We start from the raw sequence: 24,489 nt of genomic DNA, 5'->3' as shown, positions 1-24,489 counted from the left end.
AACTCTGCTTCAATCCAATTCCAATTTCTTGTTATTTTAAGCATCCAAACTATTTAAGGGACTATTTTCCCCAATGCCTGTGACTGGTCTTTCCTTGAATATAAACAGAGTACCAAACAAAAACTTATCCTATTGATGCTCACATCTACTCTGGAGAAGTATGTCACCATGAGCGCAGTTGTAGATAGAAAGGGTCAATAGAGGAACCTACTCACTAAAAACACACCCAGGAGGCACTCTCTTATGTTAGAGAATTATATTAAAACATATAAGTAAATTAGGGCAGCAAGGGGGAAATAGTCAGATCTATGAATAAGAAAGGAGTTCATGACCAAAGGAAAGATAGAGATTATCAAAGGAGGTAAAGTGGATAATTTTGCTTATATAATTTTAAAAAATTAACACAAAAAACAATGCAGTCAGAATTAAAAAGAATATCGGAAAAGGGGATAGATAATTATAACAAGTTTCTCTGATAAAGATCTCATTTCTCAAATATATGGAGAAATGAGCCATATTTATGAAAATAAGAGCAATTCACCAATTTATGAATTCAAAGAATATTAACTGGCAATTTTCAGAAGACAAAAATAAAGCTATGGATAGACAAATATAAAAAGTGCCTTAAATTACTAATAATTAGAGAAAGGCTTATTAAGACAACCCTGAGGTACCACCTCACACCAATTCAATTGCCTAATATGATAAAAAAGGAAAACGTCAAATGTTAGAGGGGATAAGGTAAAATAGGCACACTGATGCAATGGTCTAGCCATTTTGGAGAACTTGGAACCATGCTCGAAGGGCTATAAAACTGTGTATACAGCTTGACCCAGCCACTATTAGATGTGTACCTCAAAGAAATCAAAGCAAAACTAAAAACATTCATTTATACAAAAATATTTATAGCAACTCTTTCAGTGGTGGCAAAGAATTGGAAACTGAGGGGATGTTCATCAATTGGAATGGCTGAATAAATTGTAGTATATGGTTGTGCTAGGATAAAAGGAAGAAGCAGATGGTTTAGAAAATTCTGGGAAGAAGTATATTAACTGATGCAAAGTGAAGTGAGCAAAATCTGTAGAACATTATACATAATAACAACAATATTGTAATGAAAATAAGCTGTGAAAGATATAGCTACTCTGATCAATATAATGATGCACAAGAATTCCAAAGGACTCATGATGAAAATTCTATCTACCTGAAAAAGAAAGAATTGTCAAACTTTGAGTAAAGATTGAGGCATATTTTTTTCACTTTTGGGGGGCATTTTTCCCTTTTTTCCACATGATTAATGTGGAAATGTTTTTCATGGCTTCATATCTTTAATAGGTATCAAATTTCTTGCCTTTTCAATAGAGAGATGGAGAGGCAAGGAAAATAATAGAATTAAGAACTTAAAACAAAAAAAATAATAATTTTCTTTTTTAAAAAAAATTTATTCTATTAGTTCAGGAAATAGATGATAAAGATCTGAATAAGGGTGATGTACTAGTAAGGGACTGCAGTAAGAGATGATACTGAGAAAGTATTAGCTACTTGACAGATGATTAGATTTGGGAGGGAGGATGGAAAAAGTATAAAGGATTGGGGATTAGGTAGTGAGCATGAATCTTAGCAACTAGAAAGATGGTCATACCTATAATAGAAAGATGAAAATTTGGGGGAGAGGAGGTTTTTGTTTCCCTCTTATCTAAAACATAACAGTAGTTTAGGTAATGTAGTGCTCTGAGTGGGTCTCATATTTTGTTAGCAACTGCTGTGTTTTAATTGCTTTTGATAACTTTTAGATTAGAAGTCTTATATGATTTCCAATGACTTCCTTGAAGTGATTATTTTTTTGTAATTTTTTTTCACAGTCTGCTTCTTCAATATTCTGTAAATGTATAATTATATAAGTACCTTTTGTCTCTGCCATTACAGTGTATGCTTTTTGCAGGTAAGAATTGTTTTGTTCATTGTATTTTATTCCAACATCCAGCACAGTGTCTAGGTGTCTAGGATAGAGTAGGCAAATAATAATAATAATAATAATAATAATAATAATAATAATAATAATAATAATAAATGGTTGCGGATTGATTGATTATTTCCTAGTATGTGCTGGGTATGTTTGGGTCAGTAATTCTGAATTCATTTTTCATCCTTTTTAATATCATAAATGTTGCAGTCTCATTTCTATGATCCTTTGTCCTCCTTGAAAAAAGCATTTGATTCTAAATATTGTTTTTTAATGAGATCTACACTTTTTCTAGAAGCTTGTAACATCTTTTTTTTTTCATCATTGTCACATTAGAATTTAACTAAAATGTGTCAAGATTTATAAATCTTGAATAATTTCTTGTAAAATATCTGGAGAATACATCTATTTGTTTTCACCAATTCTGGTAAATTATGTTAAGCATATATTGAAATAGAATGTCTATATTCTTTCACTTATTTCAGTTCTCTAGGATATCAGTTGTAATAGGACTGATATCGACCAGGGCTCACTCTAAAATGACTTAGGACAACTTTCCCCCCCCTAAAAAACAAAAATGTTGGGATTTAATTGACCCAGGGGTGGAGGTGGAGTGCAGTAGAAAGTTCAAATAGTGCCTTCCTGGATTCAACTTCCTGGTGGCCTTTGCTGTGAATTCTTGGTTATCTAAGGCCAAATAAGACCCAGCTACATCAAGTCAGACCTATCCAAATTCGATAGATGATCCAAGATCCTGCAAGTCTCTGTAATCTGTCCTGTTGTCCTTACATCTTCCCATGGGGATGAGAAACAGGGGCAGTGGGGTGTATCTATTTGAACTGAGTACTTCTATATCCTTGTAAAATAGCCTTTCTGGGTTAGGGGTAAGCTATTGTTGGTGTTCAGTCACTATTTAGCCATGTTTCAACTCTTGGTGACCTCATTTGGTGTCTTCTTGGCAGAGAAGTTTGCTGTGTCCTTCTCCAGTTTATTTTTATAGGTGAGGAACTGAGGTACACAGTACTAAGTGATTTATCCAGGGTTACATAGTAAGTATCTGAGGTAATATTTGAACTTAGGAAGATGAGTCTTCCTGACTCCAGGTCATAGGGAAGACAGGAAAGGGACTCTTTCCACTATATCTCCTATCTTCCCTAAGTATACCTTTTGTTAGCTATTTGGTAATTTCTAAGTATCTCATTTTATCCCTCCATCAAATCTGAAATAATAATAGAGCCCTTCCACTAACATCAATTATGCTGAAATTGTTTGATGATCATTTATTCTTAGGTCTTTTGCATGTTTTCCAATCATTTGGATAAGTCAATTTTTTGAGACTATTCCAGTTGCTTTACATTTTTTGCAATTCCATTTTCCATTGTAGGAAATCTTCTATTGGGTACCTCTATAAGTTTTTGAAATTTTCTTTTGTATTCTACATATTGTTCATTTTCTTCATCATTTCCTTTTATTCTTTAATATTCTTTGATGCATTATGATTTTTTTATTTCTTCAAAATTCTAATAAATTTGTTCTTAAAATTGTTTTAGCATTGCTAATTCTTATCTAATTTCCTTCACTGTAACTTGTATCCATTTGAGGACAACTTGGGTTATTCCAAGTCATTTATATTTCTATCATTATTACTTCTGGTACTTGAGCTGCCCCATCTGGTACTTTAGTTGCTCTGTTCTACTTGTAAATTATATCATCCCTATTTGTTTCTTTCATTTGAAAAAATATTGATTGGTTTTGCATCTGTTTTTGTTCTTTAGTACTTCTCCTTGCTATTTTTTTGGAGGGATTGGCAAAGAAATTGGATGTCTTCAATTCTCTCACTGACATTTTTCTAGTTGAATTTTTAAATTCTGAAGTTCAAATTAATTCTTATTGCACTTAGTCTTGTTAATCATCCCAGAATTCAACCCAAAAAATATTTTTGGAAACTGGTTCTGGTCTGTCATATAACACATTACCCAACTGTAATGTTCCTCTCAGCAGTCCCCTCCCCTATCTTCCCCAAGACAAGGCTAAAAAAAACTGTGATGGTCTCAAATTGAGAGTCTTTCATAGCACTCAAAGCCTGTCAGGCTAGGAGTAAGAAAAGGGCACAATTGAAATTTTCCCATTCAGGGAAAGGAGGAACCAAAGCATTATGATGGTTTTTACAAAAAAAACAGAGTCAGTGGCCAGGGACATAAAGTGCTGAAATGAGAGACAGAAGGCAGATGCTAGATTAAAAGCAAGGGCTCATACCATGATCAATAGAGTCAGAGAGAGGAGGAAAGAAACATTAGATTAAAGGTTCCAATAATGGAATTATCAACAAAGACTGGCATTCCACAAACTCTTTGCTATTCTCAAGTCTCTGATGAGCACATGATATTTTTATAACTGTTCTCATGATTCAATTTATATTCAAAAGTTAGCCCCTCCTAAACTGGTTGGTAAGGTGCCAGATATTGACAATTTCTCTGAGAAAATGTCTGGCTTTAACAGGCAATGGACTCTCACAATTTGAAAAGCATGATATCTCTGACTTCATTTAAGACGTTGATAAAATTGTTAATTAGGGCAGAATGACATTGAAAAAGGCATGTAATCTTTTAGTTCTCAGTTTTCTTGAAATGAATATGAGACTAGCTGATTTTTAATATCCTTCCAACTCTAAATATGGACTTCTCAACCTGGGATTTCACAATATCCAAGCATAGGATTCAAGGTGTATGGGAACTAAAATAGGAAAGAAATTATAACTTTATTTTCACTAACTTTTCACTGAACCTTAACATTTCTTTTGATTACAAATATAGGCAACAAAAGAGGGACTACAGAGACCTCAGAATTGATCAACCCAACTCTCACCTATGGCTCCAAGAAGCCATAGTACAATGTAGCAAGCACAGTGACCTCAACATCTTGACAAATGGTCTAAACCAGGTTGAGGGTAACTGCCAAGTCTCAAACCCATCATTAAACTAGGGAGATATCCACTCCAAGCCTATTAAGACTTTCCCCAATGGAATAAGTAGATGACAACAATTGCTCCAGTGGCTACGAAGGTGGCTGAAGAAGGAACTGTGGAGCACTTAAGAGTCATCAGAGACACTGAGACCATCCACTGCATTCTGGGACATCACCAGTCCTGACTATTTTCTTACCACTGCACTTTGAAGACTGGAAGAAAGAACAAGTTAAGAAATTTGTGCAGCTCTGCCTTGTTTAAATTCAAGTCATATCAAAGTCAAGGCATCATTCTTTGATGTCATTGGTTCTCTTAGAAACAAAGGACAAACAACAACCAGTATTAAGAGTTTGTGTGATTTTGTAATTAACTGAAATCAGATATTGTATCATAATACAGTTGAAGTTATTTCAAAATATCATTTATCCTCATTGCTTTTTTGAAAATACAGTTAGATCACAGTCTTCTGTTTTATAAACTGTATTTCAATAAAACTGATTTCCTTTATAATATTATGCATTTTCTGTTATGCATTTAAAAAATACTGTTCTGAGAAAGGATTTAGAGGTTTCACCATATTGCCAAAAGGGCCTCTGACTCCTGCTTTAAAACTTATTATTTAAAGAACATAAGATTAGAGAATTCTTGCCATGCTGACATTGAGCCACTGTTAATAATTTTGGGGGCCGTTGGTCATTCAAGCAACTATAAATTCAACTAGCTGTATTGTCATCTAGCCCATATTTTTCTCTCTTGTCCACAGGGTGTCATGGTAGACTTTTTCAAGTATCTTCTGAAAACCACATGCATAATGCAGAATTTTCTTGACATTAAAATATCAACACTAGAAACTCTATTTAAAAAGGAAGTAAGATTCATTTGTCATAGAGAACCCATACTGGCTCCGAATAATAATGTCTGTCTATTTAATAATAAGCTTTGCTACACTGTCAGCAGGAAGATTACTGGCTCATAACTTTTAGAATCTACTTTTTTCAATCTTTTGTGACCTTGAACAACATTTAGTCATTTCAATTCTTTCAGCATTCAATTCTCTTCAGTTCATTTTTTTTTTTTACATTTCCTCCAAGATGGCAATTTGCAGTTCAATGACTCCATGTGCATCTTATTTTTTTTAATTCTTCATTATACTAGGATATAATTTATCTGGCTCTGGAGGTTCTGGAGGAAGCTTAGCAACTATGTGGTTTCTTGCTGTCTTCTCATTTATCTTGGACTTCACATCATGTAAAATCAGTTTATTTTGTTCTTTCTGGTTTGAAGATCATTCTGCTTAATAGAGAAGATGGGGAAAAAATGGAAAGTGAGCACTTCTGTCTCTTTTTTTGTTATGAATATATCTTTAAAAGTTATCTTTGTTGGGGTGGCTAGGTGGTGCAGTGGACAGAGCACCGGCCCTGGAGTCAGGAGTACCTGAGTTCAAATCCAGTCTCAGGCACTTAATAATTACCTAGCTGTATGGCCTTGGGAAGCCACTTAACCCCATTTGTCTTGCCAAAAAAAACCTAAAAAAAGTTATCTTTGTTTTTGTTACTTCTTTTCTCAATCCACAGCATCAAGAATTTTAGCCTTATCCCACTATCTTTGTAGATCTGCTCCATACTTTTCTGTTTTTGTCTTGATTGTGTGCCCTTTCCATCTTTTATTTGTGTCCTTTTTATATATAAATACCCCAAACCCTCTTCCTCTTGAAACATCTTCCCTTTTATGGTCACTGGTCAAAGGATCATGCTATTACTTCCCCAAACTTTTTGGGAAATGCCTTTTTGATGTCAATCGCACATCTGAGTATGCCTCAACTTCCCTTTCAAAGCTATTAACAACTCAAAGATGACGTGGTCACTTTTCCCCAGGTTCCCGTCATTTCTACTTCACAAACCAGTTCCTTCTTGCTAGTAGGAATTACAACCAAAATAGCAGTTCCTCTTGTTATTTCCTCTCTCTTCTAAGAGAAAACTGTCAGCAAGACAAGGCAAAGCAAAGATTTATTGCATGACGGTCTACTTTTCATAAAACTCCAAGAATATGCTATGTTGTTGAAATACCCATTATAGCATTCATATGATATTTATTTCATATTATTGTGTGCTTATAAATATCTTATCTTCCTTCTGTTCATAAATCTTCACTCTCCAAAAGCATATAGTCTTTCTCTCTGGTTCTAGGTTACACAGTCCTCAAATTGTAAAACTAGCAGCCATTACTATTAAATATCTGACATATCCTATTATCTGGTGGCAGCAAAATATGAAGGCTAACGTGACATGTTTGGAAGCAATTTGCAAAACCTGTTTAAGAAATATCTCAAGCTTTCAAACAACCATAAGTGATGCTAAGTATGTTACATGCAAGGATCTTCAAGTAGCATCAAGCAATGTACAGAGGAATAGACCCGAAATCAGAAAGAACTGAGTTCAAATTTTGTTTTGGATATCATTTATATGATTCTGGGCAAGTCATTTAACTTTTGTTTGTCTCAGTTTGCTCATCTGAAAAACAAGGTGACTGGCTAATGACTTCTGAAGTACCTTCCAATTCTAAATCTATGCTGCTGTGAGCAGATCAGCAAAACCAACTCACATAATTATGAAATTTGAAAGTATATGCAACATTACATCCCTTGCTCAGTACTTCTATGAAAAAAGTGTGTGTGTGTGATACATTTTACCAGTTCTTCTTTAGGAATAAACTTGGCCAAAGCATTTGGGGTTTTGTTATTGTTTTGTTTTGTTTTGTTTTTGTTCTTTCCATTTAACATGGGGGTTAATACTGTTTTTCCTAGTTTTGCTTATTTCACCAGATCAGTTAACATAAATCTACTCTTGTTCCTCTGAATTCTTTATATTTGAAATTTCTTATAGTAAAGTAATATTTGACTATGTTCATCTACCAGAATTTGGTTTCTTTGTAAGAATCTACTTTTTTCCTCTTCTTTGCTACCAAAAAAGTGATACTATAAGTATTTTGCTATAAATAGAACCTTTTTCTGTCATTGATTTCTTTGAAAGCATATGCCCAGCCAAATCATCTCTGAATCAAAGACTATGAACATTTGAATCAAAGTCTCAGCATAATTTCAAATTTTTTTCCAGTATAGTTGGATCAGCTCATAGCTCTACCAAAAATGTATTGGCCACTCTCATCAATTGTGTGGGGGGGTACCCACTCACTGGATATAACATAAAAATTCAGTTATTTTATTTGCATTATCTTATTTTTAATGATTTAAACAAATTTTCAAATCATAGTTTGCAATTCTTTTTGAAAAACTGTTCATTCATTTCTTTTAATCTTTTTTGCACATTGGAAAATGACTCTTGGTCTTATATTATCTGTGCTCCCTATCTTTTATATGTTCTTCTCACCTTCTTTTTTCTCCCAAGGCAATAGTGATTTGTCCAGTGTCACACATCTAAATAAGTATTAAGGTCTGAGACTGGATTTGAACTCAGTTCCACCTGACTTCAGGGCCACTGTTTTATATATATTGTGCAACCTAGTTGCCCCTTACTGACTTTTTCTTTTCATTGTCACAGCTCTATTTTGCTATCTCAACACTTCATTCCTCAGTGTTTAAGCCATCCAACTGGTTTCTCTACTTCCAATATCTTCCAGTTATGAGCTTCCTAGCTTTCCTCAAGATATATCAAATGTAATCTTCTGCAAGTGACCTTTACCTTCCATTTATACTATATATAGCTTGCATTTTCAACTTTTTACATTTTGTACCCCACATTGAAATGTAAACTCCTTGACAGCAGAGACAATATTTTTCTCTTTCTTGTATCTCCAGCATTTAGCACTTCACCTGGGAGGTTATTAATCCTGAATAGATGTTTGGTGACTGGCTAATAGTACACATAATTATTATTGTTATTTCTACTGAAGTCATAAGCATCATTATTATTCATGAATGAGTTGAACTAGGTTGTTTAGGAAGTCCCAACTCTGAGATGATATGTATACTAATAATAGAATCTGGGAAAATCACTCAGATTCACAGAATTTCAGACTTGGAAAATGTCTATCTAGTTCAATATATACCTGAGGGCAGTTAAGTAGCACAGTGGATAGAGCACCAGTCCTGGAGTCAGGAGGACCTGGGTTCAAATCTGGTATCAGACACTTAATAATAATTACCTAGTTATGTGACCTTGGGCAAATCATTTAACCCCATTGCCTTACCAAAAAAGAAATCTATATGTGAAAAAACTCCACCTACAAATCCATACCCTCTGTTTGACATTTACTCCTTATGATCAAGCCAAAGCTCCTTTGGGCACAAACCCACAGTACCTCTTTAGTCTATACCACAGCCCTAGCTTTGGACACCATTATTCTATGAAGAGTTTTTGAATCCTGATACTTTCATTCAACATATTATTCAACACTCCCAACTTTATGTCATCTGGAAATTTGATAAATATGTTGTCCCTCTATCCTTTGATCCAAGTCATTGATTAAAAAATTAAACAGCACAGGGCCAAGTACAGATTTCTGGGGCACATAATTGGAAACAGCCTTCCGTGTTAAAATCAAACCATTTGTAACTATTCTTTGTAACCAGACATTCAACAATTTACAAATCTGCTGAATTGTAGCATTGTCCTGTTTACTTTCTCTATCTTCTATACAAGTATAGAATGAAAGACCTTATCAAATATTTTGCTAAAATATATAAACTATATCTAAGGTATACCCTGCAACTACCACCTTAATAACTGTGTTTTTTTTAATAAATAACATTAATCTGGAATGACCTGTCTTTGATGAAGCTACTCTGATTCTTTGTGATCACTACCTCCTTTTCCTAGATATTTTCCAACCATCCCTTTCATAATATATTGTAGAATTTTATCACCAGTCTAAGTTAAGTTCACCAACCCACATAAAAACTTCATTTTCCTCTCTTTAAAAAAACCAGTGCCTTTTCCAGTCCTCCAGTACTTCTACTTTTCATAGTCTTTCAAAAATCACTTATGACATCTCAGAAATTACATCCATTAGTAAAGAAATATCCAAGTTAGCATCAAAGAATATATTCATCTGGTGAATTGAATTCATTGAAGTCTGTTAGGCACTCTTTTTCCTATTTCCCTCATATGTTTTGGCTAGTCAACTTACTATTGATCATTTTTGTTCTGACTTCCTCAGCATACTGATTTGTTTCATCAGAAATAATGGAAGCAAAATGGAAATTAAGTATCTCTACTTCCTCTCTGTCTTCTGTTGTCATCATCCTATCTGTAGGCATAGAGTGTTCAGGTAAGGCTAGTACTCTGATGTGAAGGTTGTGAGCCCTTTTCAAGACTGCTTTCCACCTTTGTTGGCCACCTTATCCACCTAACTCTCAACTGAGACTCCAAGAAATTGTAGCATGTGCAGCAGCCACATAACAGTAAATCATTTCAGTAGACGGGTTAAATCAGCTCAAGGGTAACCATGGGGCCTCAAACCTGTAGGTGAATTTGGGGGGTATCTATCCTAAGCACGTGAAGATTTTCCTGGTAGAATGAATGGAAAAGAACAATTTGTTCCAATGATTATGAAGATAACTGAAGCAGGCACTGTGAAGCACTAAGAGCTTAGTTAGATATCAAAAACACCAAGGTCACCCACTACATCTCAAGTCATCACCAGTTGTCTTGACCCTGTTTTGCCATTGGACTGAGATGACTCTGAAAGACAACATCCTACAACTCTGCCTGCCTTACTTAAATCCAATTTATGCACAGATCATTCATATCATTTTACTTTTTTTTTTACCTATCTCAAAGTCCTATTGCAACAGGCAAGTGATGGAACAGCAGGTATGGGTGCACTGGGAGTTGTAGTCACACCCTGCACACAGGCAGCACAGGCCATAAAGTTATCTTCTCCCTGAAAGCAACAGTGGGATTCAGTAGTCCCCTGGGTGTCTGATCAGCCACTTAAGGATAATATAGCTCATCTCCTGCTATAAGGAAGGAACTAGAAAAGGTGCTGCTTACTCACCCTTGACCTGATTACCAAGGCGGGGAGGGGAAGACGGAAATACCAAAACACAAAAAATGCGCAAAAACTTCTTAAAATGTGATTGGTACATGTAATGTGTGAACATTCATCTACAACACAAAATCCAGCTCTTATTGCAAGAGAACTCCTCAGGTATCCCAGCTAAATAGCAACACTGAGTTTAAAAAAGGCTGGCAAATGAAGACCAGCTTGCTGAAGTCAGATTTGGATAGACAATATTCTATAGTGACCACAGTAAAGGGAAACACCATGAAGCTGAGGAACTAATCTAGTCAACAAACTTGAATGCCTCTCAAAAGGAGTGAATGACAGGGTCATGGCAATGAGATTGCCACTTGCAAGGAAACACCTCACCATCATCATCATCATGTCTATGTTCCTACCTTGACAAACCTTGATGAGATCAAAGAAAAATTGTATGAAGACCTGGAGAACCTTGTAATCAATATACCGAAAGAGGGCAAACTTATAATTCTAAGTGACTAATGCTGGGGTCAGGGAATCCTTGGGAGTAATAGATTTGGAAACAGCAACAACAATGATCACTTTCTACTGAAGACTTGTGCTTCTCATGACCTTCAACAATCATTACCAACACTGTTTTCAGGCTGAAGTCAATCTATCCCTAACTGGAGATCCAACTGAAGAAGAGGTTTTGAGTGCCATTGGTCTCCTTTCATGTGACAATTTACTTGGTGTTGATTTTATTCCAGCTAAGATCTGAAAGGTAGGTGTCCATTGCTCATACAAACAATGGCTGACATTTTCCAGGTTATATGGCATGAGAAGTTCAAGGATGCCTCCATTGTACTTGTCTATAAAGGTGTGTTTCTCTCTTACTCATTGCTGGCAAGATTCTTGCCAGAGTACTCCTTATTAGATTAGCCCTTCACTGGGAAGATGGTCATCTACCTGAGAGTCAGTGTGACCTCAGAAAGGGCTAAGGAATGGTGTTTGCTGTCCAAGAATTCCAGGAAAAAATGCCAGGAGAAAAACAGAGGTCTGTGTATAATGTTTGTAGATCTGACTAAGGTCTTTGATGCTTGTCAGATCACAAGGACTTATGAAAATTATGTCAAAATTTGGTTGCCCAAAGTTCATCAGTACGGCAGGTCAGTTTTATGATACAATGCTTATCCACACTCTGCAGAGTGGATGATGCTCTCACAATTTCCCAGTCACCAATAGAATGAAATAAAGCTTGCTCCCATGCTTTTTAGCATGATACTTTGAACCACATTTTCAAACACCTTAACTGAGGATGACCACAGAATCAAGGTGAGCTATTACTGATAGTAAACTCTTCAACTTGAAAGGGATACAAGGCAAGACCAAAGTGGAGGGAGTGTTGATACAGGATTTTCTGTTTGTAGATGATTATGCACTCAAGACTGCCTCTAAGGCTGAGATGGAACCAAGTATGGATTGATTCTATGCTGCTTGTGCTAATTTTGGACTGATAATTAACACCAAGGAAACAAAAGTGTTCTATTAGCCAGCATCACATCATCCATATCTGGAATCATTATTTATAGCAAATGGAGAAGTTTTGAATACTGTGAATAAGTTCACTTACCTTTGCAATGAACTTTCCAAGGTTGACCCACTCTTGCCAGAGTTAGCTGGCTAGAGAGCTAGCTGCTTAGAGAGAAGAGGAATTAGAGTGACTACCAAGCTGAAGATCTACAGTCATTATGCTAACTTCATTGTTGTGTGAAATCTGGACAGTCTGCCAGCACCATGCCAGAAAACAGAATTGCTTCCATTTAAATCGTCTTAGATTATAAAGATAATCTGACAGGATAAGATACTAGACACTGATGTCCTTTTTCATGATAAACTGCCAAGCATTCAAACATCTATAGAGGGCAGAACTATATTGGATGGGTCACACTATTCAACTGTCAAATGTTTACTTGCCAAAAAGACATTTTTATGGAGAACTTATACAAGGCAAGTGTTCACAGGGAGTCAAAATATGTGATACAAGAGCACTCTCACATTCTTAAAGTCTTTCTTAAGAACTTTGGAATTGATTGTACAGCATGTACACTGGCATAGGACCACCCAGCATGGCATACCCTTATCAAAGAAGGTGAAGTGCCCTTTGAAGAAAGCAAATTTGAAGCAACTCAAAGGAAAGACAACATGTACAAGTTTAGAGAACTCATCCTCAGGTGTTCACATGAACTATTTGTGTCCAATCTGTGGTGGGGTATTCTGAGCTCATATTGGTCTGATCTACCACAGGTCAACCACACTATGTCTCTAACATAGTGATGTCATTTAGTCCTCTTTGATACTGAAGGATAAAAAATGAATTTTTTTCTCCTGGAAGCAGTCTTCTTTCTTCTTTGATGGCCTTCAATCCCCTAGTATAGCTTAAAGGGGAATTGGGTAATGCTTTTGTTCTTTTTAATATCCTGAGCTTTGTTAGCATTTCTAATATGATAGAACCATGGCATACCTTTGCATTCAATCTGTCATTTGCCCATGTTTTCTATTTCTGCAAATGTCTTTTAAAAAATTTAACTTGATGGGTTTCCTTTGTCTCTAGATAGGTCTCACTAGACAAGTGCATTTTGTTTTCATTTTGTGGAAATTTTCTCTTTGCATCATCAGAATGTCATTCTTAATATCTCCCTATCTCTCATATAGAACTATAGTCCATAGGATCCTACTTAGCTTACCTCTTAACCATTTGAAAGCAATTATCCCCAAATCTAGGGTACATGAAAGACTATTCCCATCTCTTTACTTCTCTGTCATATTCTCTAAAATGAAGTGGATAACTCAAATTTTGCAGCCAAATATCATTCCATCTCCTGTTTAAAATCAAATTCCCAGAGAATTTCTCCTTGATGGTAAATGAAATTATTATTGACAAATCAAAAAATTACTAAATATTCTTATTTTGACAGTCAAAAAACTGAACAGATAATTGAAGCCATCCATCGTGTCTGTGAGCCAGGTTTTATCCTATTTCCTCAACTTCTTATCAATGTCCTCTTTTTCTCCAGGTATTTTGTAGTATAATACTCTTTTAATAACATCACTTTTGGTTTTGCTTCCATTGACCTATTGATCTATTGATCGTCATGATATTCACATACTCTCTACCATACTTCTCTACTATGATTCCTTTATTTTTCATATAAATGTATTTTCTTAATATACAATGATATATCATATCAACTCTAACTTTTTACCTATCAGGTCTTTCTTTTTATTCTACAATTATACTAAAGTCTCAGGATTTCTCTCTCTAGGTTGAGGTCTTGACTTAGGATCTCTAGTTCATCTTGAGCATAACATATTGGTACTTTCTTTGAAAAAGATGCCTTAGTGCTGCAGCATCAAATAGAAGCAAAGGAAGTCAATTAAGCTGGTAACCTAAGTCAGGAAAACTTTATTATTAATCATTGAAGTTGTATTTTTAATCATTTGAGCTCTACCAATGAGATGAAATTTGAAGGCATTCTTTAAAAAGAGGAATTTAGTGGAAAGTATAACAAGGGAGTATGCATTTTGAAACAGGAAGAGAAAGAAATCTGTCCCTAGACCTTGAGAGAGAGATGATAAGAGATAGGCACAATGGTATGTGGTCCTGAAGCCACATGACTTCTGAGGGTAGGAGATAATAGTGGCCCAAATGCTATCTTAAAATAATAGATGAAGCTAAGTTTCACTGAAAAGTAAACTCAAAGTTCATAAACTAAGCCAAAGGCCTGAAACAGCTAGGAGCACATAAAAATACAAGTAACTTGAGGAAAGAGATGGGAAATACTTCCAGTTGACCCAAAGAGTCCTCAAACACCCATTTTATAATTCATAGTCTAGGGACACATAGATTTAGTAACTAGTTATACCTATTTTGAAGGTGTATTGACCTAGACAGAGGGGAAACTAGTCAGTCATGAGGGTAGGACTTTCAAGGTTCCTAGGCCATAGATAAAAGAAGATAAACAGGGGTAATGGCAAGATGAAAGCAATATTCTCTGCCACTAATGAAGACACTTCTTTATCTTTGAATTCAGAAGAAATCCTTTTCACTGAAAAAAAGCAAAGATAGTGTTAAGGACAGCCTTTGGTGCCCAATCACTGATGTATATACAAGAAATCCAAGGAAGGGAAATCATGGTTAGACAAATGGCCCAGTTAACATGAGAAGAGAACAAACTGTTCACACACTTTCTTAAAGCATATAGGAATTGAGAGAGAAAATGGCAAATAGGAAAGTGCCTTCTTCACTCATAGCTTCTTGAACAAAATGAAGGTAAGGAATAGGAGAAATGGAGACTGTATGACCTGTAAGCCATGCCAGCCAAATCAACCTGTGTCTAGGCTGCTAGGAAAAGATTCTTGTTATTTATGGACTCAAATAAATGTCTTCAGAGGTTACTTCTAACTCAAGTTCTGAGATCCTTTTGGTCCTTTAAATGTTTTATATTTCTTTCATTTCAACATAGCTTGATTAAACACCAATTGCAAGCATTTACCCAAGCCAGGTATCCCATTTTCACCTGCCACTGATTTTAAAAAAGGAGGCATGAGTGGATTGATGGCGAGAAAGATGACTTGCATAAGGAGTGAAAATGGTACTAGAGTTACTTTTGGTGGAGTCATACTATAAAGGGAAGCAATCTTGTGGGAGATTCTAGGTATTGTTCAGAAGAGAAAGTCTTTGGAAGCTGAAGCCATGTAGCAAAGCAAATTCCTCAACAAGTCTCTGATTTCCAGGTTATTTATCTAGAGACTTTAGAGAGAAAATTTCCCCTTGTAGGGAAAGAAGATGAGATAAGTGAGATGGAATCTCCCTATCTTGGTTCAAGTTGAGATTGTTATTTCACTCTCATCAAAAGAGCTCATGTCTTCTTTGTTGTACTTATATATAGTAGTGATATATGAAGGGGAATGGGAGAAAATCAGTCATTTTTCAGGCATGTCCAACTCTTTGCAACCTCATTTGGGATCTTCTTTGCAAAAATACTGGAATGGTTTGTCATTTGTTTCTCCAGTTCATCTTTTTTTTACAAGGCAATGGGATTAAGTGGCTTGCCCAAGGCCACACAGCTAGGTAATTATTAAGTGTCTGAGGCTAGATTTGAACTCAGATACTCCTGACTCCAGGGCCGGTGCTCTATCCACTATGCCACCTAGCTGCCCCTTCTCCAGTTCATTTTACAGATGAGAAAATTGAGACGGAGTCAAGTGACTTGCCCACGATTACATAGGTATGAAGTGTCTGAAGTCAGATTTAAACTAATGAAGATGTTTTCCTGATTCCAAGCCCAGAGTTCCACTCACTACACCACAACCTTGTCAGATACACCACCTTGGAGAGAGGCAATGAAAAAAGCAAATACCTAGCCAATGAGCTTCTCTAGGATCCCTCAAGATGGAAACTGCAGTCTCCTTTGATAAGATTCCAGAGATACTAATTCATGCTACTCCCTTGCTGCACATCTATACATTTAGACATCCCATGCAAACATATCTTACATGAACACACATATGATATCACATGTTCTGCAATTTCATAAATGATTCTATTTTTTCTTTAGCTGTCTAGCAAAATAACCCTCCATATGCTACTTTGTATCTACAAAGCAGAATACCAGATTATAAATTCCTTAGAAAGAGGAATTATTTCTAATCCATCTTTGCATTGTTCATACACCCAAATTCAATATATATATATATATATATGAAAGAATTGAACTCTTTTTTAAGTTGTCATTTTTTCCAAATTACATGCAAAGTTAGTTTTCAATCTTCATCTTTTTCTAAATTCCACAATTTTCTACCTCCCTCCTTTCCTTCCTCCAACTCTACAACAATAAGTAATCTGATATTGGTTATACATGTACAACCATATTTAACATATTTTCATATTAGTCATTATGTGAAAGAAGAATCATAACTAAAAAGAAAAAACATAAAAGAACTTTTAAGAAGTAAAAATATGTTTTGATATGCATTCAGACTCCATAATATTTTCTCTGAATATAAATGGCATTTTTCATCACAATATTAAAAAACCTGAATTCTATAGCATCTTTTTGTATGGGGGCTAAAAAAGCAAGAAGTAAATATTTCCCAATGACTAGCCAAAATTATGCTAGCTTTTACCTTATGCCATATACTAGGTACACACAATAATGCAGTTGCCCACAGTAGAAAGAACATCAGGTCTGGAGTCATAAAGTCTAGGTTCAAATCCCACATTTGATGCTTACCAGCTGACCTTGGTCAAGTCTCTTTATTTTCTTAAGCCTCAGTTTCCTTAGTTTTAAAATGATGGTATTGGTTAAGATGGTCTCTTTGATTCCTTCTATATCTAATCATTAATTTATAAGCTGTATTTACTGATCCTGCATTTTAATTTGAGAGCTTCTCCATTTGGAATTAAAACACTATAAGTAGCAAAGCCCAGAGTTTCTGCAAGAGTAGCAATAAACAAAAGGATTGTAAAGAGAATACAATTATTTGACATAAAGCAATGTGAAGCTATTTGAATTTTATGTATCACCAATAGGATTCAATAAATTCAACTTCAATAACTCTTTAAGTGGTTTCTAAATAAACAGTTTTAAAGGAAAAATTTTCTTTTTATAGGTCTCACATAGGGGCTATTTATATTTCAAAAGAAGATTCTAGCTATTTTTGTGCAGGCCAGAAGAAAGACATTTGTTTCTATGTGACCAATGCAAAACTAATTCTGAGTGAATCTGAAGAGACTATTTCCCAATCTGCAGATTTGTCTCATGTGACCAAGTCATGGGATCATAAAATCATAGATTTAGAGGAGGAACAGGCCTCAGAAATTATCCTGTCCAACTCCCTTGTTTTACAGAAAAAGAAAATGTTCCCCCAGAGTCTTAATGATTTGTTCAACCAGTATGGTCCCACACCTATTATCTGAGCCCAGGTCTTCCTGACTCAAGTATATACCATGGGTCAAAGCTCTGGTCCTCACAAATCCTGAGGCTAGTTTTGTTAGTGAAGAGGATTCCTTTATGACTTATAATAAGCTAGCCATTATTGAAATAAAAAAGGTTTCTCATGGCAAAAAAGAAAACCCCTGTGGTTTTCATCTAGAAATCATTTGCTTCCCAGGGATTCCAGCTGACTGGTGACAGAGGCTGAAGAAGCACCCTTGAAAGGATCCCTAAGAAAGGAGTCCCTAGGAAGAAGTATAGGGAGGAATCGGGGTGGAGCTGGGGCAAGGGACTGGGATACTGCTGCAAACTTCCCTACTTGGCAGATTTCCAGAGTTGGGACTGATTGAACTGGCATCCTCTTCTCCAACCCATAGGGTGACTAAGAAATGGCGCAAAGGTAGCAGCACCTGGCATTGCTGCCCTAGAGAAGAGAACAGAGGGGAGGTTTTCAACCCTCTGGAAATAGAGTTCTATGTGGTTAAATGGAACTCACTCTGCTTGTTTTTCTTTGAAATTCCTTAGGATCTTGGGAGGTCACCCAGGAAATCTCTTCATTGACCATCCTGCTTCAGTACTTTGGTCTTTATCATGTTTTATTGCAACCTCTTCATCTTCCAAGACTTTATCACCTCTTGAAGCTCACCTCTTCAGGACCTCTCACCTCCTCAAAATTCCCTACACCAGGGACCTCTCCCTTACTCACATTGGAGAAGATAGAGGGTGAACAGTGGAGAGCTCCTCCTGGAGCCTTCATTTTCAGCTTATTTTGATGTCTTCCTCCTTTTAATGATGAACTCCCTGAGGGAAGAAGCCATCTTTTTCCTTTCTTTGTATCTGTAGTGTTTAGCATAGGACTGGCACACATACTACCAACTGACTGAATAGTTAACAAAGAGATAACAAAGTGTTTTGCATGTTATGTCATTTGATTCTCACAACGACCCCAGTGAGATAGGTGCTATTTATTATTCTTATTTTATAGATGAGGAAACTGAGACTGAGAGAGGTTAAGACTCTTGCTTAGTTCATATGGTTAGAAAGAATGTCTGAGTCAGAATTTGGACTCAGTTCTTCCTGACTTATCTATTAGAAAAGGTAGAAACTGGTCCTAAAACTGGCCAGCTTTTTTGTTACAGCTCCTGAAAGAAGCAATCTCTCCAGGCTCAGCTTCTTTCACTTCTGTCATGAAGGCAACAAGATTCTTGCTTGGACAGGAAACATAGATTTGGAGCTGGCAGGGATCTGAAAGATCATTCAGTTCTATGAGCCATGTATAAGATGGGAAATTGGGACTCAGGGTCAAGTGCCCATGGTCTCCTGGGAGCAGAGCCAGGACTCCAGAGCTTTCCACTGTACCCACCCCAGGTGTTCACATCCGCACTCGTCGGATCCACTGTGATTGCCTCAGACATAGCGAGGGCATTTCGGTCTTCTTCAATAACGAAGGGCGAGAACCAATCCACCAGGCCGGGATGGAGAAAGGGGGAGGGAAAGAGAGGGGGCGGGGCTGAAAGAAGACAGGTAGAAGCAATTCGAAGTATTTTTAAGGTGATTGATTCGGGTCTTCCAATCTGGACTCCCGAGGCCTTGAGCTTGGCAGAGGCTTGCGGGGAGGGGGCGGCGGGGGCAGGGCAGAGCTGCGAAGGAGGCAGAGGGGAGGCTCAGCCCCGCCTCTCCCCGACGCCAGGTGTATGGGCTCAGCCCTTCCCAACCAGAGGGGAGGCTCAGCCCCGCCTCGTCCCCAAAGCCAGGTGTATGGGCTCAGCCCTTCCCAACCAGAGGGGAGGCTCAGCCCCGCCTCCTCCCCGACGCCAGGTGTATGGGCTCAGCCCTTCCCAACCAGAGGGGAGGCTCAGCCCCGCCTCCTCCCCGACGCCAGGTGTATGGGCTCAGCCCTTCCCAACCAGAGGGGAGGCTCAGCCCCGCCTCGTCCCCGACGCCAGGTGTCTGGGCTCAGCCCTTCCCAACCAGAGGGGAGGCTCAGCCCCGCCTCCTCCCCGACGCCAGGTGTATGGGCTCAGCCCTTCCCAACCAGAGGGGAGGCTCAGCCCCGCCTCCTCCCCGACGCCAGGTGTCTGGGATCAGCCCTTCCCAACCAGAGGGGAGGCTCAGCCCCGCCTCTCCCCGACGCCAGGTGTCTGGGATCAGCCCTTCCCAACCAGAGGGGAGGCTCGGCCCCGCCTCCTCCCCGACGCCAGGTGTCTGGGATCAGCCCTTCCCAACCAGAGGGGAGGCTCAGCCCCGCCTCGTCCCCAAAGCCAGGTGTATGGGCTCAGCCCTTCCCAACCAGAGGGGAGGCTCGGCCCCGCCTCCTCCCCGACGCCAGGTGTCTGGGATCAGCCCTTCCCAACCAGAGGGGAGGCTCGGCCCCGCCTCCTCCCCGACGCCAGGTGTATGGGCTCAGCCCTTCCCAACCAGAGGGGAGGCTCGGCCCCGCCTCCTCCCCGACGCCAGGTGTCTGGGCTCAGCCCTTCCCAACCAGAGGGGAGGCTCGGCCCCGCCTCCTCCCCGACGCCAGGTGTCTGGGATCAGCCCTTCCCAACCAGAGGGGAGGCTCGGCCCCGCCTCCTCCCCGACGCCAGGTGTATGGGCTCAGCCCTTCCCAACCAGAGGGGAGGCTCGGCCCCGCCTCCTCCCCGACGCCAGGTGTCTGGGCTCAGCCCTTCCCAACCAGAGGGGAGGCTCGGCCCCGCCTCCTCCCCGACGCCAGGTGTCTGGGATCAGCCCTTCCCAACCAGAGGGGAGGCTCGGCCCCGCCTCCTCCCCGACGCCAGGTGTCTGGGATCAGCCCTTCCCAACCAGAGGGGAGGCTCGGCCCCGCCTCCTCCCCGACGCCAGGTGTATGGGCTCAGCCCTTCCCAACCAGAGGGGAGGCTCAGCCCCGCCTCCTCCCCGACGCCAGGTGTATGGGCTCAGCCCTTCCCAACCAGAGGGGAGGCTCAGCCCCGCCTCGTCCCCAAAGCCAGGTGTATGGGCTCAGCCCTTCCCAACCAGAGGGGAGGCTCAGCCCCGCCTCGTCCCCAAAGCCAGGTGTATGGGCTCAGCCCTTCCCAACCAGAGGGGAGGCTCAGCCCCGCCTCCCCTGCCGCCCCTCCCCGCAAGTCCCTGGCCTGCTGGACACTAGCAGAAGGCCAGCAGAGCACCCGGGGGGGAACTCTAGAGGAGGAGTGCCCAGGAAGCGGAGGGCGGGACTGGAGAGGAGCTGGGGCAAGGGACTGGGACTGGCAAGCTGCCACAGACTTCCCCACCTGGCAGAGCTCCGGAGGTGGGACTGGGAGAATTGGCCTTCCCCTCCGCTGCCTACCGAAGGACTGGGGAGAGGGAGCAGCACCTGCTCCTGAAGGGGTGCAGGAGGGGGCTCTCGTGGCCTGATAGCTCGTCGTAAGTAAAAGTGAAGAGAAAGGAGGGAAGGACGGGCCAAAAGTCTGGGACAACTGGGCGCTCCCTTTTTAAACACGGAGGGAATGCTGTCCCCAGCTCTGAGTTTTGGAGGGTCCCACATGGAAATTCTCTCTTTCTCTCTCTCTCTCTCTTTTTCCCTGTCTCTCTGTCTCTCTCTTTACCTGTCTCTCTCTGTCTGTCTCTCTCTGTCTGTCTCTCTCTCTCTCTGTCTCTCTCTCTCTCTGTCTCTCTCTCTGTCTCTCTCTCTCTCCGTCTCTCTCTCTGTCCGTCTCTCTCTCTGTCCGTCTCTCTCTCTGTCCGTCTCTCTCTCTGTCCGTCTCTCTCTCTCTCCCTCTCTGTCTCTCTCCCTCTCTGTCTCTCTCCCTCTCTGTCTCTCTCCGTCTCTCTCTCTCTCCCTCTCTGTCTCTCTCCCTCTCTGTCTCTCTCCCTCTCTGTCTCTCTCTGTCTGTCCGGTTCTCTACATTTCCTGACTTTGAAGCTGTAGTGTCTTTTGGAATGTCCCATGGAAAAGATTAGGAAGCGATTTCTTTTATAATTCCACCTGCCCCTTTCCCCTTCCCTATGCCACCAATGCAGGCTCTGGACACAATATCAGATTAAGACATCTTTCCTTTCCACCTTGCCCTGTGTGCTTTAGGTAGTTTAGGAGGAAAAACTTGATCGTTGAATGAAAGTCAAGCTTCTTCTAGGGAGAAAATCTTTTTCTTACCTTTTGAAGGTAGCTCCTTGTCTCTAAAACACATTGTGTATGGATGTATATACATTCTCATTTTCTTGCATACTCCTTTGGAGAAATGGAAGGTGAGAGAATATAGGTATAGATGTATACATATAAAGATACACATATATAGAATATATCTGTAGTTAGATATATCTACAGATATATGTGTGTGTGTGTGTGTATTTTCTTGTAATACACTCATCATTCTTCAACTAGTTCTGATTGTAAAACTTGCAGTATATGATGTTTTCTCCTTCATTCATGAAGAAGACCATGATATCAGGGAGGTGATAGCATGACTTTACAAGTGAATTGGATTTGAGTGAAGGGGTGCTGTGCTCAGTCATCAGCCTCACTTTCCCCTCCAGAGATATTTGAGTTCAAGGGCTAGATATGAATCAGGACAACTGGAGATGCCCTGGAGGAGAGGCAATCAGGGTAAAGTGACTTGCCCAAAGCCAAATAGCTAGTACATGTCAGTTGTCTGAGGTTGGATTCCAACTCCTGTCCTCTTTACTCCAAGATCAGTGCTCTATCCACTGTGCCACCTAACTGCCCCCCTTTCAGTACATATGGGCCTAGAAATACAGTGCAGATTCAGGATGTGTTGTCAGACTGACATTCCAAACAAGCCAGAATCAGGAAATAGACCCCTAACTGACTTATAAATGGTGCTGATGGCCATGAATGTTTCACAGGTGTTGCTCTATTCAACAACTATATTTTTGAGTCTAGTTACCAACCCAAATTATACAATCTACCAGTTCTTTCTACTCCATGAATCAATTTGCTGTGAATCAAGTGGCAAGGTAGGTTCCATAGCTTTAATTTGAATTTTGATTGAACCTGGGATTTTACCTATGTTGGGATCTCCAATTGGGGAATTTTTTCCCACTAGGACAGATAGACACTCTGCACTGCAGCCTAATGAGTGTTAGTCAGATAATTGCCCCAGCCATTGTGTCCAAGGTCACGCAGTCAGGATGTCAAAGAGGTACACTAGAACACAAGTCTTCATTTCCAGACCTGTTCGCTCTCCACTGTGGCCTAAGCTGGTCTTGAAATCGTATTCCCTTTTTAGGTCTGAGGAATAGGAATGAGAGGTTAGGAGTGAAAGCCAAGCATCTGAAGAAATAATAGTTTGAAGGCTAGAAGAGAAAGGATGTTGTGTCATGTCCAGAACAACAAATAATTCAGTGATATTATGGAGTTTATGGAGGAGAAAAATTAAGGTTTAAGAAAAATAGGTACTAAGAAGCTATGTAAATCCGTGAGGTAATTGGCCTTTATTGAGTAGTGGGGTGAAAGGGTTAAACTTAGGTGTTTGGGAGTGGGAAAAGGCTTGAGTCAGGGAGAGTAATTAATAGACCATTGCAATAGTTCAGATGCAAAATAATAAGAGATGTAAAGTGGTAAGTAAAGGAAAGGGAACACACATTAAGTATTCTCTATAAAGATTTGGTACACATGGTCATCCCACAGACCTCAGTGGAGACAGTTTAGAGAGCATATGATGATAATAATAATCATGGCTAACATTTATATAGTATCTACTATAGACTAGGCATTGCACTTTATAATTATCTTTTTTGATCCTCACAACCTTTCAAGATTGTGCTATTTATTATTTCCATTTTACTCCAAAGAATCACCTCAGGAGGCATCACATTCTGTTAGAAAGTATCTCCTGACATCTTACTTCTGTTTACCTCTTTGAAAAATCTATCCATCATTCCTTATTCTTCCCTCGGGGGACAAATACTATAAGTTTAATTGCTTCCTCATATTTTTCAAATACATAGTCATTCTCTTCCTTACTCCCCCCCCATTTTTTTCTTTTTCCCAGTTCTGATTGATAGTAGGCTTTTCCTTAAGTTGACCTAAAATTAATTTGCCTGTAAGTATCATTCATTCATTCATTCACCCTAGTTTATTACTGAAAAGCTTATCACCAGAAAAATCTTTGATAAATCATTCCCCTAGAGAACAGTTGGTGGTAATAGAAAGAGCACTTTTTTTGGATCTAAAAATTTGTATCCACATTCTGCCTTTGTCATTTGCTGCCTCTGTTACCCTCAATTCCTTACTTCTCTGTTTCTTGCACTGCTCAGCTATAAAATAAAGTGTTTAGATGACCTGTAAAATACCTTCCCAGTTCTAACACTGTGCAATTTCCAGGTTTATCGGAAGAGCTAAACTATACTAGGAAATCTGAGAATGTGCAAAGGGTGAGTGAGGCTGAGTTTTAGACTATTACAATAGTTAAAGGACAGAGAATGAAGTATGGTGCCCTACTGTCAGGTCATCTTGAACTGGCTACAGCAGACTACTAAGGTTCTTCTCTTTGATGTCCTATAATTTTGAAAACATAATAACAATATTTTTTCCTTTTCTTTCTTTTTGTAAAATTTTTATTTATTTATTTTTCCAATTACATGTAAAGATTGATTTCAGCAGT

This window comes from Macrotis lagotis, chromosome 7 (genome assembly GCF_037893015.1).
Source record: "Macrotis lagotis isolate mMagLag1 chromosome 7, bilby.v1.9.chrom.fasta, whole genome shotgun sequence".
Classification (NCBI taxonomy): Eukaryota; Metazoa; Chordata; class Mammalia; order Peramelemorphia; family Peramelidae; genus Macrotis; species Macrotis lagotis.
This window is presented reverse-complemented; position numbering follows the sequence as displayed.